General features: G+C 49.0%; 1 pseudogene; it reads right to left on the bottom strand.

Annotated features, from left to right (window-relative positions):
• Positions 1-1,571: 1,571 nt before the first annotated feature.
• The window catches only part of LOC149359848 (uncharacterized), a 36,599-nt pseudogene continuing 22,253 nt past the window's right edge, over positions 1,572-15,917 (bottom strand).

Here is a 15,917-nt window from a genome sequence, read left to right as displayed (position 1 = left end):
ACTGACAGCCGTGCGGACACTCTAGGTACCGGTTTCGTATTCCACTCACGATTGCGTGCAGTCGCCCGCTCTGGCACTTTGATGAGGGTGCTCTCGGTAAGAAGACCCTGGTCCTTCGCTTCGCAACAAATAGTGCCCTACCACTGGCTTTGCGACGCAAGTTCTTTTTTTTTTTTTCAGAGATGACCCCACAGATGGAGTGCGGCATCACTGCTGCACTCTTGTGACCACCACGCCTACGTCATCTGGGAATGTCAGCATCGTTCGCGGCTTCGTAGAGGGAAGCTTTCAGAACTCCCAAGTGAGATCTTCCCGGCCACACGCACTGACTGGATGCTCCCTGCATACGAAGACACTGCGACCGCCTTTCTGGTTCGCGGCGAACCTCGCGGAGCTGGTATATGATGGCCCGAACACGGCACTTTATCGAAGTTAACAATCACTGAATCTGCACCTGCCGAGGCCGCCATGTCCATGGTGGACTTACACGTGAATGTGAGTTCCAGGGACAAAAAATTGGCAGGGGCTTAGCTTTGGTTAAGCCTGGCAGGTTGCGAAAGCAAAAGCGCAGCGCCTCGAACTGAAGGAACGCAGTGCGCCGCGTCTACAGGTCACGCGTGGCTACCGGCCGCCGCTGCGCGACGACTCAAAGCGTATTCGGTAATATTTTTTATATTTTGTTTTTGATGTTGTTGCGACTGAGAGAAAGAAAACATAATCTACAGCTGGTATGACGTCACAGCGGCAGTAGCGCCACAGGTGCGCAGCGCGGCAAACGCACGCCGTAACTGCAGCCGGGCTCTCTGAAGGAGCGAGTTGGTCGCCCATATTCACTCCGCTAAAGGTCAAACGTAACTGCGGCCGGGTCAAGCGAAGGCTTGAAAGTGCAAGTAGTATTGCTTTCGCAATAAAAACTCGAATAACAGGCCATTTTATATAAAGAACGCTTATGACATCAATTTCTTTAAAATCTCAAAAAGTGTGGTTGCGCAACGATTCGGGTGAAATAAGAAGAAAAAATATCAAAATGGTAAAGTCAGTCGTCGAGTGGGAGTGCTCCTTAAAGAAGTTTCTAGTTGAAATTCAGGAGCGCGATGCCGGTCTTTCGTAGCTGCCGCGCTGGAAACTCACTCTTCAAAAACACAGGGAATATCTTATTGCTATTGCAAGTTGTACAGGTGTCAGACATTTCTGCGGCATTCGCCGAAGGTCCAGTAAGTTGCGTTTCGCGATTCATCGAAGGTGGTAAATTGTTATGATACGAAAATAAGTCCGCGACGTCGTACCAAATCATTTCTTTGTGTCTCTTTTGCGGCTTCTAAACACGCCTCTTTTAGTGACAAATGCATGCCGTCTTAGAGATTCTCGGCGCTTGAAGATCCGGAGTCGCACGTATCTGCGAACTCTGGCCAGCTCTGCGCGCTTCACAGAAATGAGTTCTAAATTTTGGCACCAAAAATAATTATGAAGGTTCTGTGTAAAACTAATAATCTTCGTACACAAGAGTTATAATTAACAAAATACCACTAGAGAACCCTACAGGAAAACGATGTTAGCCATGCCCTGCGATGTTAGGCGTTGATAAGGCTGGTGAAATCTTGCAACTGCATCTGCAAGTTGAGAGCATGCATCTTCAAGTTAAAAGTATGAAGGTGCAGAATATCTACAATATCAGATACCTCTTAACACACAGAAAGAAAAAACAGATACTTCTACTACTTTTAAAGAAAAGCAAACTGTTATCACCCACAGTCACACGGCAAGCTTCCTCAATCGTACTCAGGTAAGTAAAAATCTGTGCTGATGATGTGTTGGAACCTGGGACCAATTTCATTCCAGGGCCGTCAGTGTACCAACGAATTGTTCTTCGTATATAGGAATATTTCAAAAGAGCTGCGTAGCTTAATTTTGTAGTCATACGCCCGAGATTCTCTGGATTTAAATATTGTCCCTTGTTTGAAGCGCAACAAAACCAGAATCAATTTTACTTGGTCCATGCACACAATGGACTAGCCTCACCACTGTGAGCGCTTCGTCACAACCGCAGTCCGCGCGCCAGACGAAAATAGAACAGATTGGAATCGAAATGAAAGAATTGTATCGAACCGGCTTTATTTGTTTATTTATTTTTATTTATTTTTTACAAATACTGCAGTTAGGTGGGCATATGAGGTTAAGGAATTTGCGGAAATGCGGTGGCCGCAACTGGTGAAGGACATGGTTAATAAGAGAGACATGGGAGAGGCCTTTGCTCTGCAGTGGGCGTAGTCAGGCCGATGATGATGATGATGGCATATGCTGTAGTAACAATTCAGCAAAAAAATTTAATTGGTGGATGCAACAATAAAGGACAGCAAACAGTTCCACTGGTACAGTGTGAGAGGAAAGTAGGATTTCCGGTAAAGTTTTGTCCTGGCGAAATAGCGATGGATTACCATGGAGTGGTTCAGTCTACTGGATCTATGGGGTGCAGCAAGAATGTAGGTGTCACTTGACAAACCGGATTTGTTGTTATACAGCATATGGAAGAATTTTAGCCTTTAAACCCGACGGCGCGCATGAAGGGTTTCCAAGTTAAGCTGTCTCGATATATTAGTGACCGATGAAGTCGCTCGATAATCAGAGAGAATAAATCTGGCAGAAAGGCACTGGATGCGTTCTAGTTTAACTATGTCCTTAGTATAGTAGGGGGCCCATACAATCGAAGCATACTCGAGAACAGGCCTGACGAGAGAGAGGTATGCTTCAAGCTTAACGCCAGGAGTTCAAAGTTTCTAGTGATCTTTTTTCCTGACTAACTATTTTTGCTCATCTACACTATAGGCAACTGTTACTCATAACGTCAAGGCGGTGGTCACCATACGATGCCATTCACCGTCAAAGTCAGGAGAGCCTCGAAAAATGCAAAGCCTGAAGAAGCAGTGGTGAAAAGAAAGAAAGAAAGAAAGACAGAGAGAAAGAAAGAAAGAAAGAAAGAAAGAAAGGAAGAAAGAAAGAAAAAAAGAGAGAAAGGAAGAAAGGAAGAAAGAGAGAAGGAAAGAAAGAGGGAAAGGAAGAGAGAAAGGAAGGAAGAAAGAAAGAAAGAAAGAAAGAAAGAAAGAAAGGAAGAAAGAATGAATGAAAGAAAGAAAGAAAGAAAGAAAGAAAGAAAGAAAGAAAGAAAGCAAGAAAGAAAGAAAGAAAGAAGGAAAGAAAGAAAGAAAGAAAGAAAGAAAGAAAGAAAGAAAGAAAGAAAGAAAGAAAGAAAGAAAGAAAGAAAGAAAGAAAGAAAGAAAGAAAGAAAGAAAGAAAGAAAGAAAGAAAGACGAATGTATTAAATATGCGGCGGCATAGGCCGCCGAGAGAAACCTCTGGGCCGTACTGACTGACCGACATTGTGCCGGAGGCGCTGGCATCAACGGACAGGTTATAATCCAATTCAATCACGCACTCTCGCCGCCCCGCTGCGAGCCACGAGACCGCACGTCTGGAGCCTGCTAATGGCGAGGGTGTGGAAGCCTCTGAACAGAGACGCGCTCATTCACGCTGCTTTAATCCGCAAACGAGAACTCCCCTTAGGATTTTGTCTGAATTATTGGGGATTTCACGGGCTCCCCCCAGCTTCCCGAAGACACCAACGTAAAATTTAAAAGATGCACTCCAATGCAACGCTTTGTTTCTTGTCGGAATTATTCATGAGGCTTCGTTCCTCTGCTTTCTCGAACTTCGTGTTTGTGCGTGCATTGAATCAGCACGCCAGCCACGAACTGTTCGATCGCCGCAAATCGAAGCCGTGCCCGACTAGCGGAGTTCAATACCGCATGAATGCTAACGCATTGTAACATATGTCGAAGCAATTGGAAATATTTTGCGTCGGAAGAACTTAGGGTACGAAGCGCGTCAAGCACGAATAGTTTGCGCCCTCTTAGCGCCTCTACAGTGGTCTCGTATACAGTGCGCTGCCCTTTGAATGCAACTCGTTTGTTTTGCGTCCAGTCAAAATAACCAGCATTAGTTGCATGTCAAAGATCTACTGAGTCTGAGCGACTAGGGCCACCTAACGCAAAACATGACAATTCTCCCTATTAATTTTTTTTCAGAGGCGCACAAGACATTCGCACAAGTCTAATTATCAACGTCTTAAGGCAGTGCAGTCTTGAACCGCACATACAGCGATAACGAAGTCTGTGATACAACTAACCACTCTCTCCAGAGATTTCACACCAGCTTTGCTAGTGAGGTTGGTTGATGAAGGCGACTGGAAGTTGGCTGGATAAAATAAGAAACGCCCAGAGACTGCTAACTCCATTATAAGTTCGCTAGGCATAGCATTCGATGCCTTTGCCGGAAGTGGCTGGTGGGACTTGTGAGACCCAGGCTGTTCTTCCCATCAATGGTCTTCCCGAGCCCGCCCGTACTCCACCTGCCACGGTGAGGACATTCGCCGATCTGGTGACGCCTTTCCCGGTCTGATGACGTCACTGGTGATCTGGTGACGTGCCGTCCCTGCAGCCAATGCGATTTCTCCGCTCTGGGGATGTCACTGATGGCGTCACTGCCCTCCAGTGTGGCGACGCCAGTCACCCGGTTTTCGCTCCAACGAGACTTTTATGTTATCGCATTAAAAAAAGAAAAAAAGAAAGGATATATACCGTCCGGACTCCTTAAGTGCTCGTGCATGGGTGGAAAAGAATTGATCTCAATCATGCTTTTCTTTTCCTTTTCTTTTTGCGGGCACTTTTCTGAACAGCGCATTATAAGAACGAAACATTGCCTGTCAGTGTTGCCAGACGGTTTCATTCACGTCCGAAAAAAAAAACTAAAGACAATAACGCCCGCTCAAACGAAACGTTCACGTCAGAGACGTAAAAAACGCTGCCGCTTCCACTTCCACGGTGCCAAGGCGCGCACATAACGTCACCCAGGGCAGAAACCGGTTCAATTGCCGGCCCGAGTGAATTCTGTCCCGTCAAAGCGGCCGCGATGCGTCAGCCGGAGCGGAACATTCGAGACAGCTTCCCGGGACCCAATGGTTCGAACCGAAATGAAACGGCGGTCGTCGGGAGCGCGACACTTTTGGCAGCTCGGCCGCCTCGAGGCTTATATATGCGCCCTGTCATTCGTCGGACGCAGTTCCCCCCGATTCCTTATGTTTCTTTCGTGTCAGAAAAAAAAGTAAAAACAAAAGTCACGGACTCTCGCCAAGCGGGTTTCATGGGTATATAACCCTTCTCGTTTTCCGCGAGCTCGTGCAAGCTGACGAGATGGAAAGTGCACGTCATGACCCTAGAGCGCGCATTCAAAGTTTTTGCGCTTAGCTTGGAACTTCCGAACAGCTGCCGCCTGATCGATGTTGGCAGGTCTCACGCCTGCCTTCAGACGCGAAAAGTAAATCTTGGATAAAGGGCGCTGGAACAGAAAAGAAAGAAGAACACGAGCCGGACCTTGTAAAAGGTAAGGGAAGCCCGAAAAGTCAGAAAGAAAGAAAGAAAGAAAGAAAGAAGAACGTAGGGGCGGAAAAGAAAGATGGATATGGTGAGCGTGACTAACGGTTCCACAAAGGTCCCTTTGCATAACGTAGGGTAATAGTGGCTGAATGCCATCGCGAAGTCGAAAATGAAGAGATAGAAAAGAAAGAAACTTCAACCATCCAGCCGAAAATTATTTCGAAATTCTCTTTGAACCGCAACGTAAAAAGAAAGTTATGATAAAAAAAAAGCGACGAGAACAAAAGGTAACGCAGGAATAAGTAAGAGTAAGTTTTCACATTTGCGCGGGAAGCGAAAATGTTGTTACGAAAGGGCGCGAAAAATAGGCAAGAAAACACTGTGGCAGATAAGCCTGAGGGAGAACTTCAAGAAAGGAGGGTAAAAAAAGAACTCGGGCGCGCTTTCCCGTCATTTCCTACATCCATTTGATGTCGTATAGATTAAAAGATGTGGCGTTCAGACATGATCTAAACGTCACATTTTCCAGCTCCTTACAAACTGAGTGACGTATTGAGCACGCGTGAAGGTCAAAGCGGGGAAGTCTGTCGCAATGGAAAGGACGCATTCTGTACCGTTTGTTTCGTTTTCTTCATTCTTTCGCGCTTTTCTGTTGGACAACACCGTTTCTGATTCCAAAGCTTGCAGCTCACACTATATTCCCCAGCTGACGCTGCCGCCCGACTCCTCAAGTCACAGGTGATAGCGGCCACGGAGAGTGATGCAAAAGGAAAAATTAATAAAGAAAGCAATCGTTATAAAATGCGGCTCCTGCGTAAAAGCGCGCTTTTACGCAGCGTGTAGCAACCTTGGCAGGTGGCAACAGCCACCTGCCAGACGGTCGCAAGTGGCAAAGTGGAAAGAGGGGAATTCCCCTCTCCACTTCAAGAGGAGCGGAAGGAGAGACCAGAAGGCGGCTGCCACTAAAAGAACCCTGTCACCTACCAAGATTGGTGCACGGAAGAGCCAGCTGTGATCTGCCACCTGTCAAGGGTGGCAGGTGGAAAAGTGGAGAGAAAGAAACCCCCTCTCCACTTTGCATGGTATGTACAGTCGTGTATGTGTTTATTTTATTTATTCATACTTCCGGCACAGGCCAAGGCAGGAGCTCACAGCTAAATGGGATTCTTATGCTATTGCATTGTCGCAGCTAATAGTTTTTAGTTTTTATGAACTTTTTAATGCACCCTAGAAACGCTGGATGCAACTGTAGCAGTACGCATTACCATCGATCGTGCTTGCGATCCTGGGGGAAGATGGGGGGGGGGGGGGGGGGGGGGGGGGGGGTTGGAGGGGCTCCCATAAAACCCTGTGTATTCTATCTAGGCTATCCAGTCTTCCAAGCTCACCTTGATAGTAATGATAACTTGCCATCCTACCTACGCGGCCATGTGTGAAGTACACGTTCATATCTGCTTTCAGTAATGTCCAGCGGAATGAGAACTGAAAAAAAAAATTAAACTTCAATTATCTTTCAAGTACATTTCAGTAGGAGTTCTCAAGTATGTCAGACAAAATATCTATGGTACAAGAACAAATTTTAGCACAACAGTACTCAGTGAAATTTCAATTGTATTTCAGTGGCCAATATTTAAAACTCCCACTGAGGTATCAATAGAAAAACAATGTAATTTTTATGTAATTTGAGAACGTTGGCGAGGGACATTTCAACAATTTTTTAACAAATCTTTTTGTAAAGGAAACATGGGTCCTATTTATTGTTATCCAGGCGAGCTCTGCAATACGCACAAAAAACTAGGTGCCTGACAATAGTGTCAAAGATCTCAAATGCATTTCTGCAATAAAAGAATCGAAAGAAAGCTGTTGGGTGGAACCCGGATTCCTTCGCATCATACAGATTTAATATAGACTGCAAGTTTATCCGGATGCAGAAGCAGCATTAAGCCTGAGCAATTTAGTCTTGGTGTATGGTGCATCTTTGATTGATTGATTGATTGATTGATTGATTGATTGATTGGTTGATTGATTGGTTGATTGATTGATTGATTGATTGATTGATTGATTGATTGATTGATTGATTGATTGATTGATTGATTGATTGATTGATTGATTGATTGATTGATTGATTGATTGATTGCGATCGATCGATCGATCGATCTTACTGCTGTGCGTAAAAGAAAGATACAGCGAATTACAACCCTCTTTCTCGCGACATACGATTTGCACTCATCGCTTCCACTCATCGCGAAGGGCGTCTCTCTGAACCCGGTGACGAATTCAAGCCGGCAGTATCAGCCAGCCACACTCCTCCACTCACTACCTGCTCTCTATCTCTCCTCCCCCTCCCTCCTTCTGCACCACGATGTAAGGAATATATTATTACACCGTCTTGCGCAGTTATTTGACACCTCAAGTCGCTTCCCCGCAATGCATGAACGCTGAACGGTAAGTCCGATCTTATGCTGCCGCAGCTGTCGTGTTCAAGAACCCTAAGCGTGTCCTCCGTCCCTTCTACGACTGAGCTCACTGTCTTCCGACACACTCAGGAACTCCAAAGGCAATCCTGGTACAAAGAAAGCCCTAATATGCTTTTACGGGACTCTCTGTTCTCGTATACGTCTTGCTCTATCGATCAAAAAAATAACGCGCCTGCCGCTTCATTTCTCTATTTCTTTGCGATTATTTTCCTCCCGCGAGTCCCCTCGCGAATACTGTCAGAGGAAGGCGAAGAATTCGATTGTGAAAGCCAGTCGTATAACTCTTCGGCCGTTCCCATACACGAAACCTTTCTTCGGCTGCTGCGCGTCCCACATGAGTTGTGAAACCGTTCCGGCTCTTCCTTTATCCTAGGATCCCCCCTCTTTGTCGCCTGACCAGCGCCGCTAACGTTCATTGCCTTTCTTGCGCTCGATGTCCGCCGAGCTTGGCGTTAGAACCGAGCTTGGCGTTAGAACCGAGCAGAGCTACTCCTTTTTGTGCCCTTTGCTCTGTCCCTTCCGTGCAGTAGGTGGAAAGCGACGGCTTCTATCCCCGTTGTCTCGGTACGGTGTGCTTGAATGGAATGTAATCAAATTTCTCCTGAAACTACTATAACGACAGTGTTGCCATGTTTCTAGAGAGATACACGGGAACCTTGTTTGTGCTTCATAGATCGAAGAGTGAATCAGCTGCTCAAACTTATTGATTAGCTGACAGGCGACGTCTTCACTGTACCACAATCCATTCTACAGGATAACACGCAAGTGTGACGCAACCACCGTGATTTAGGCGCAAATGAATAATTAAGGCGGCTTATTTTGCATGCAAATAATGGTCTCGCCGCAGTGTTAGAAACATTGTGTTTGCTGTGATCTGTTTATTTCGGCAGCTGTGACAGCTTAGAATGATTTGTGTTGAATTCAGGAATAAATCTTTAAATTGATCAGGCGTTTTCAACAGTGTGAATAGCTTGGTTTCACTAAGACATGACTGAATCCCACTTCCAGGTCCCTACTTCTTACCTCTAAGCCAAGCGCTCGCGTCCGCTGATGCACTGAAGGGCCGCCAAACGCAGGCTGTCTATTTTTCAATGGTTATGCTCAGAACAAACTACAGCGATAAGCTTCAACGTGTGCAGGGTTTTTCAAATCCTCCTTGTCTCGATCTTGATTATGAGAACCCGTTGTTAAAAGCCATAAGTAAAGGCTTTCATGGTACTAGGCCACTGGCCCTCTTTGTCCACAAAAAAGCACTTCTGTTGCAGTTAGTCTCGAAATGGATTCATGTTCACAAGACGATGAACTCCGTCTTACTCCCGACATGATGACATTACTCAAGCTGGCGGCGCCCCGAGATACAGGTCTTCCATACCAGCCCCACTAATTACAGCTGTTGGCGCCGACAGAGCGGGCTGTTCGCAATGCCGGGACTACGTTATATCACGCAGGAGCTGCGCCATTGCATACAACTGTTGGCGAGCAGTAGCCCGACTGCGCCGCACCGTGTAGACGTCCCTGCGGTGTCCCAACGTTTTCGAGAGCGCCGAATTGCGAAGAATTACGACTCTGCCGCGGCCATTGCAGGAGAAGCCGACAAAACAGGCAGCCATGAAACGACATAAAACAGGCTTTTGATGGCAGTGCGTGGAAAAGGGAGAGGAGAAAAGGAGAATAAGGCGAAAATGGGAATCGGGAGGAAAGTACCAGTAGGTTTCGAAAGAGAAACCTGAGAAATATTTTCCGAGAGCCCGGACAGTGCTGCGGACAGTGCAGTCAGGCGTGCGGCTACTGCGCCGACATTTCTCAATTGGACAGAAAGGCTCCGCTTGCTGGCGAGATTATCAGTGCGACGTCTCTCTGCGCGGTGCGCAGCCGACCGAGCCGAGGATAAAACGGGACTCTGCGATTCCTTCTTTCGGCACGGCCACTGATCGAAGGACGTGAGTTGTGACACCAGCGAATGATGGCGTTATAACAGTGATGCGAAATCCCACAAAGGAGATTCCGAGAAATGCGTCGTTTCATAACTTTTCTGAAGAATTTACGACGTCCGCCGTCTAGTCATAAAAAGTTGGAGACGTGTCGCATCGTTCGCTTTATGTGTGAGGGGAATGTGCGGAGAAGAACATGACCAATAGTGTGTTTGAGAGCTCAAGTTTACTTGCTTTAACGACCACGGCTAAATGAGTCACGTGATTCGTTACTGTGATCACTGGATCACGTAACCAATTGGTCATGTGACTTTGCTATATGTGATGACATTTCTTGTGGACGACGGGGGAAAAAGGGGGCAAGTGTGCCTTGTAGCAATGGAGGTTGTAAAAATAAAACTCCAATGCAGTGCAACATGATAGTCGGAAAAGCCCAAAATGGTCACTTGCGTCATTTTAATATTCTCATTTCCAGGCAAGGTTTTAAGATGAAGTGGTGGCAGCAGCGTGAACACGAAATGATTTTGTGATTCCCAATGGCCGTAGGCTTACGCCGTCGTCCTCTCCATGCGATCAGGCTACTATGCTCTCCGACGTACTCACTCCAACACCCTACGTTCGTCTCACATTACCCACTTTTTTCTTTCAACGTCCCGGGCGCACAACATTGCCTGACTACCCCGGCTACCCCATCACCCGAACATGCCCTGCCCTGCGCCCAACCATTCTCCCATACCCTTTTCTTTTCCCCTATCCCGCTCCCGATGGGAGCGGGATAAAGGAAAAGAACCTATATATATATATATATATATATATATATATATATATATATATATATATATATATATATATATATATATATATATATATATATATATATTGTTGGGGGAAAGAATATATTTACAGATATTTACAAATAGACAAGAACAGCTGCGAGCGGCACCACCGAGAACACAGTCCGAACTTCGTTGTCGTCTTCTGCTCTGCGCACTCGTGCCATCGCTCTTTGTCGTCGTCGTCTACCCGCATCAGGACCCCCGGCTGCTGAAACGCCGTCTCGGCGTTAGGGCGGCGACGTATGAGCGTCGTGGTAAGGTTTAAGGCGACAGACGTGGACGATGTCGGTGGTGGCGCCAGATGACGAGGGCGAGGTTTCAAGGGGAGCAATTTCATAGTTCACGTCGGTAACACGGCGCACGACACGGTAAGGGCCACGGTAGTGCGAAAGGAGCTTCTCGGATAGACCGACGCTGCGAGAGGGCGTCCAGAGAAGGACGAGTGATCCTGGGGTATATTCGACGGCCTGGTGACGGCGGTCGTAGGCTGACTTCTGGGAAACTTGAGAGGCTTGGAGCCTACTACGTGCTATTTGGCGCGCCAGCGTGGCCTGGGAGATGGCGTCCCGAGCGTAAGCAGTGGTGGGGGCTGAAGAAGGCGGCATGAGTGTGTCCAAAGGCAAGGTGGGATGCCTACCAAACAAAAGGTAGAAAGGAGAATACGCTGTTCTGTCATGAAGGGAAGAGTTATATGCAAATGTCACATAAGGCAAGGCTGCGTCCCAATCTCGGTGGTCTGGCGATACGTACATGGCTAACATGTCGGTGAGCGTGCGGTTGAACCTTTCCGTAAGCCCATTGGTTTGTGGGTGGTAAGCTGTCGCGAGCTGGTGCTGTGTGTCACACGAACGAAGAATGTCGTGAACTACTCTGGATAGAAAATAACGACCGCGGTCGGTGAGCAGTTGACGAGGGGCGCCGTGGTGAAGGATGACGTCTTGCAGAAGAAAATCGGCAACATCGGTAGCGCAGCTGGACGGCAAAGCACGCGTGATGACGTACCGAGTCGTATAATCAGTTGCGACAGCGATCCACTTGTTGCCGGAGAGGGACGTCGGAAAAGGGCCAAGAAGGTCGAGGCCAACACGGTGAAAAGGTTCCGGAGGTATGTCGATGGGTTGCAGAAGACCGGCAGGCAGAGTGGAGGGCCTTTTCCGACGTTGACACAGGTCGCAAGCGGCCACGTAACGCTTGACGGAACGATAGAGACCAGGCCAAAAGAAGCGATGCCGCACCCGAGCGTACGTGCGGGACACGCCAAGGTGTCCGGCTGTCGGCAGATCGTGCAGTTCTGCAAGGACAGAAGAGCGTAGACGTTGGGGTATCACGAGCAGGAGCGGAGGGCCATCGGAGCGTAGGTTTCGGCGATACAAAATGCCGTTCTGGAGCACATAAAGGTTCAGAGACGGAGATCGGTTTGCAGAACGGAGGCCATCAAAGATAGGTCGTAAAGATGAGTCGTGACGCTGTTCGTTGGCAATATCAGCAAGATCGGAGATAGCTAAGAGGCAGGGCAGGGTCTCAGCGTCCTCTAGGTCAGGTGGTTCCACAGGGTATCGGGATAAGCAGTCAGCGTCCTGGTGATGGCGCCCTGACTTGTACACGACGGAGTATGAGTATTCTTGGAGGCGCAATGCCCAGCGACCAAGGCGACCGGTGGGATCTTTTAGTGAAGACAACCAACAGAGAGCGTGGTGATCAGTGACAACAGCGAATGAACGGCCGAACAGGTAGGGTCTGAATTTAGCTACTGCCCAGACAAGGGCAAGACACTCGCGCTCAGTAATGGTGTAATTTTGCTCTGCGGCTGAAAGTAGGCGGCTGGCATAAGCGATGACTCGATCTTGACCCTGTTGACGTTGGGCTAGGACGGCGCCGATGCCATATCCGGAGGCGTCGGTGCGAACCTCTGTGGGAGACGACGGGTCAAAATGTGCTAAGATGGGCGGAGTGGTCAGCAAATGGACGAGAGATGAAAATGAGTTCTCTTGAGCAGGGCCCCAGGTAAAGGGGGTGTCGTTCTTCAGAAGATCGGTGAGGGGACGAGCGATGCCGGCGAAATCTTTGATAAAACGGCGAAAATATGAGCACAAGCCGACAAAGCTGCGTACATCTTTCGACGACCTTGGAAGAGGAAAGTCCTTCACAGCTTGAATTTTGATGGGATCTGGGCGTACACCAGAAGCGTCAACGAGGTGTCCGAGAATAGTGAGTTGGCGACGACCGAACTTGCATTTCGATGAGTTCAGCTGAAGTCCGGCGTTACGAAACACTGTCAGAATATTAGAGAGGCGCTCGAGGTGCGTGGCAAAAGTAGGCGAGAAAACCACAACATCGTCTAGGTAACAGAGGCAGGTGGACCATTTAAAGCCACGAAGAAGGGAGTCCATCATTCGTTCGAAGGTAGCTGGGGCGTTACAGAGGCCGAACGGCATGACTTGAAACTGGTATAAGCTATCAGGCGTCACGAAGGCGGTCTTCTCGCGGTCCTTTTCATCAACGGCAATTTGCCAGTACCCCGATCGAAGAACAATTGAAGAGAAATATTTGGCGCCGTGGAGGCAATCTAAGGCATCATCGATCCTTGGGAGTGGATATACGTCTTTTTTTGTGATGCGGTTGAGGTGCCGATAATCAACGCAGAAGCGCCAGCTGCCATCCTTCTTTTTCACCAGGACGACTGGTGAAGCCCAAGGACTTGACGAGGGCTCGATGATGTCTTTTGCGAGCATCTTGTCCACCTCTTGATTTATGACGGTGCGTTCGGCGCTGGACACTCGGTACGGACGTCTGCGGAGAGGAGCGGAATCACCGGTGTTTATGTGATGCGTCACCACAGAGGTCCGAGCCAAAACACGGCTATCAAAGTCGAATATGTCGCGGAAAGATGATAAGAGACACCTAAGATCGCGAGCTTGCATCGGCGGTAGGTCAGAAGCGATCATGTCGGCGTAGTCGTCCGTTGGGTTCGCTGTTGATGGGGCCGCAGGCAACCGGCATTGCTGAGTGGAAGGCAAGCAGCTGTCCACCACTGATATCACACATTCGGCAGCAGGGCACAGCGTGGCGAGTGAGATACCTTGCGGGAGCGGTTGGATGGATGAACCGAAGTTCAGGACCGGAAGGCACGCTCGGTTGGCCGACATTGTAAATACAATGTGTGGAAGCGCAATGCTGCGCGTCAGGGCGACGTCAAGTTCCGGAGTGACTACGTAGTGACCATCAGGTACAGGGGGAACAGATGAGAAAGAAATGTAAGTTGCGGCTTGAGGCGGTAGACGGACAAAGTCGACAGCACAAAGACGGTGTATAACTGGGGACGGCGACTCAGCAGAAAGAGGAAGGTCAAGCTGAACGACATTAGTGGCGCAGTCAATGAGGGCTGAATGCTCAGACAGGAAGTCGAGGCCAAGAATGACTTCATGAGGGCACTGGGCCAGAACAGAGAACAGAACGGACGTATGGCGGCCGGATATGGTCACACGGGCTGTGCATAGTCCAACAACATGAGCAGTTCCGCCGTCGGCAACGCGGAGAACGGCTTTGGGTGCAGGGGTCAGTACTTTTCGGAGGCGGCGTCGTAGGGCTGAACTCATGACGGATACGTGCGCGCCTGTATCGATCAGGGCTCTCACAGGCACTCCATCGACATGAATGGCGAGCAAATTATGGTGTGCGCGAAGGGCTAATCGAGGATTTTGGGACTGGGGCTGTACTGCAGCATCACCTCTAGACACTGCAGCGTCTAGTTTTCCGCTTGCGAGCGTCCGTAGGGGCCAGGAGAGGAGCGACGGCGTTGGGGCGAACGAGACTGGCGACGCAGGGGGGACGGGGAGCGGCTGGAGCGGGGAATCTGGCCGTCGACTGTAGCACTGTGCTGGGCTGGAGGGGGCGTGTAGTGGCTGGGCTGTTCGTCGTCGCGTTGGGAGCTGAGAGGACGGTATGTGCTGCGACGGGACCAATAATTTCGACAGTGGCGGGAGATGTGGCCAATGCGGTGGCAATGGAAACAAATGGGCCTGTCATCGGTTGTCCGCCAGTCGTTAGGGTTTCGGCGACGTGGAGTGAAGTACGAAGGTCGTCCAGGAGCAATCGCAGTGATCTCGGGTGGTGGTGAAGACCGTACAGGGCTGACGGGCTGGAAACCAAGGTTGGCAAGCTCTTGGCGGACGACAGCTTGTACCAGAGAGATGGTAGGTAAGCGGGTGTCGCCATCATGTAGATGCTGGGGGGCAGGGGACATAGCTCCGAGCTCGCGTCTGATGATGCGGGTCACATTTTCTGAGGGCGCCGGAGTTTCCCGGTGTCGCAGGTCTTCGCATGAAGAAGTCGCAGCCGTGTTAGGGAGGCGTGTGTACGGCTGGCTAATACGCCTGCTTTTGGCTTCCTCGAAGCGTCGACATTCCTTAATAATTCCGTCGACTGTAGTGCAGTTCTTGTATACGAGCAAGTTGAAGGCATCGTCGGCGATTCCCTTCAACACGTGGCCGACTTTGTCAGACTCGGGCATGTTGGCGTCGACTTTGTGACAGAGGGCCAGCACATCTTGAATGTACGACACATAGGACTCCGTAGATGTTTGAGCTCGGGAGGCGAGGTCCTTCTTAGCGGCAAGCGTTCGGCCGAGCGGCCGTCCAAACAATTCGCGGAGTTTCTCTTTGCACACGTCCCAGCTGGTCAGACGGTCTTCGTGCGTCTCATACCAGACCCGGGCGGTGTCTTTTAGATAGAATATTACGTTTGCGAGCATAAGGGTCGGATCCCAGCGGTTGTAGGTACTCACTCGCTCGTACATGTTGATCCAGTCGTCGACGTCAGTGTTGTCGGTACCAGAAAATGTCCCAGGGTCACGAGGGGGAGAAAGAACGAGTGATGTCATGGCCGGGGATGACGTTTGCTGGGCGGCGTCTTGGGTCATGATGAGTGAAGGCAACTGGCGGCCGCTGCGGAGCTCCGTCGTCGGTAGACGTAGGGGAAATCCGCACCTCCACCAAATATGTTGCGGGAAAGAATATATTTACAGATATTTACAAATAGACATGAACAGCTGCGAGCGGCACCACCGAGAACACAGTCCGAACTTCGTTGTCGTCTTCTGCTCTGCGCACTCGTGCCATCGCTCTTTGTCGTCGTCGTCTACCCGCATCAATATATATATATATATATATATATATATATATATATATATATATATATATATATATATATATATATATATTGCTGATACTTGTGTCCTTGGTACAGCCG

The sequence above is a fragment of the Amblyomma mixtum genome, chromosome 2 (assembly GCF_055824585.1).
Source record: "Amblyomma mixtum isolate Tamu chromosome 2, ASM5582458v1, whole genome shotgun sequence".
Classification (NCBI taxonomy): Eukaryota; Metazoa; Arthropoda; class Arachnida; order Ixodida; family Ixodidae; genus Amblyomma; species Amblyomma mixtum.
The sequence above is the reverse complement of the archived record's forward strand: the minus strand, read 5'-3'. Positions and strand labels throughout refer to the sequence as shown.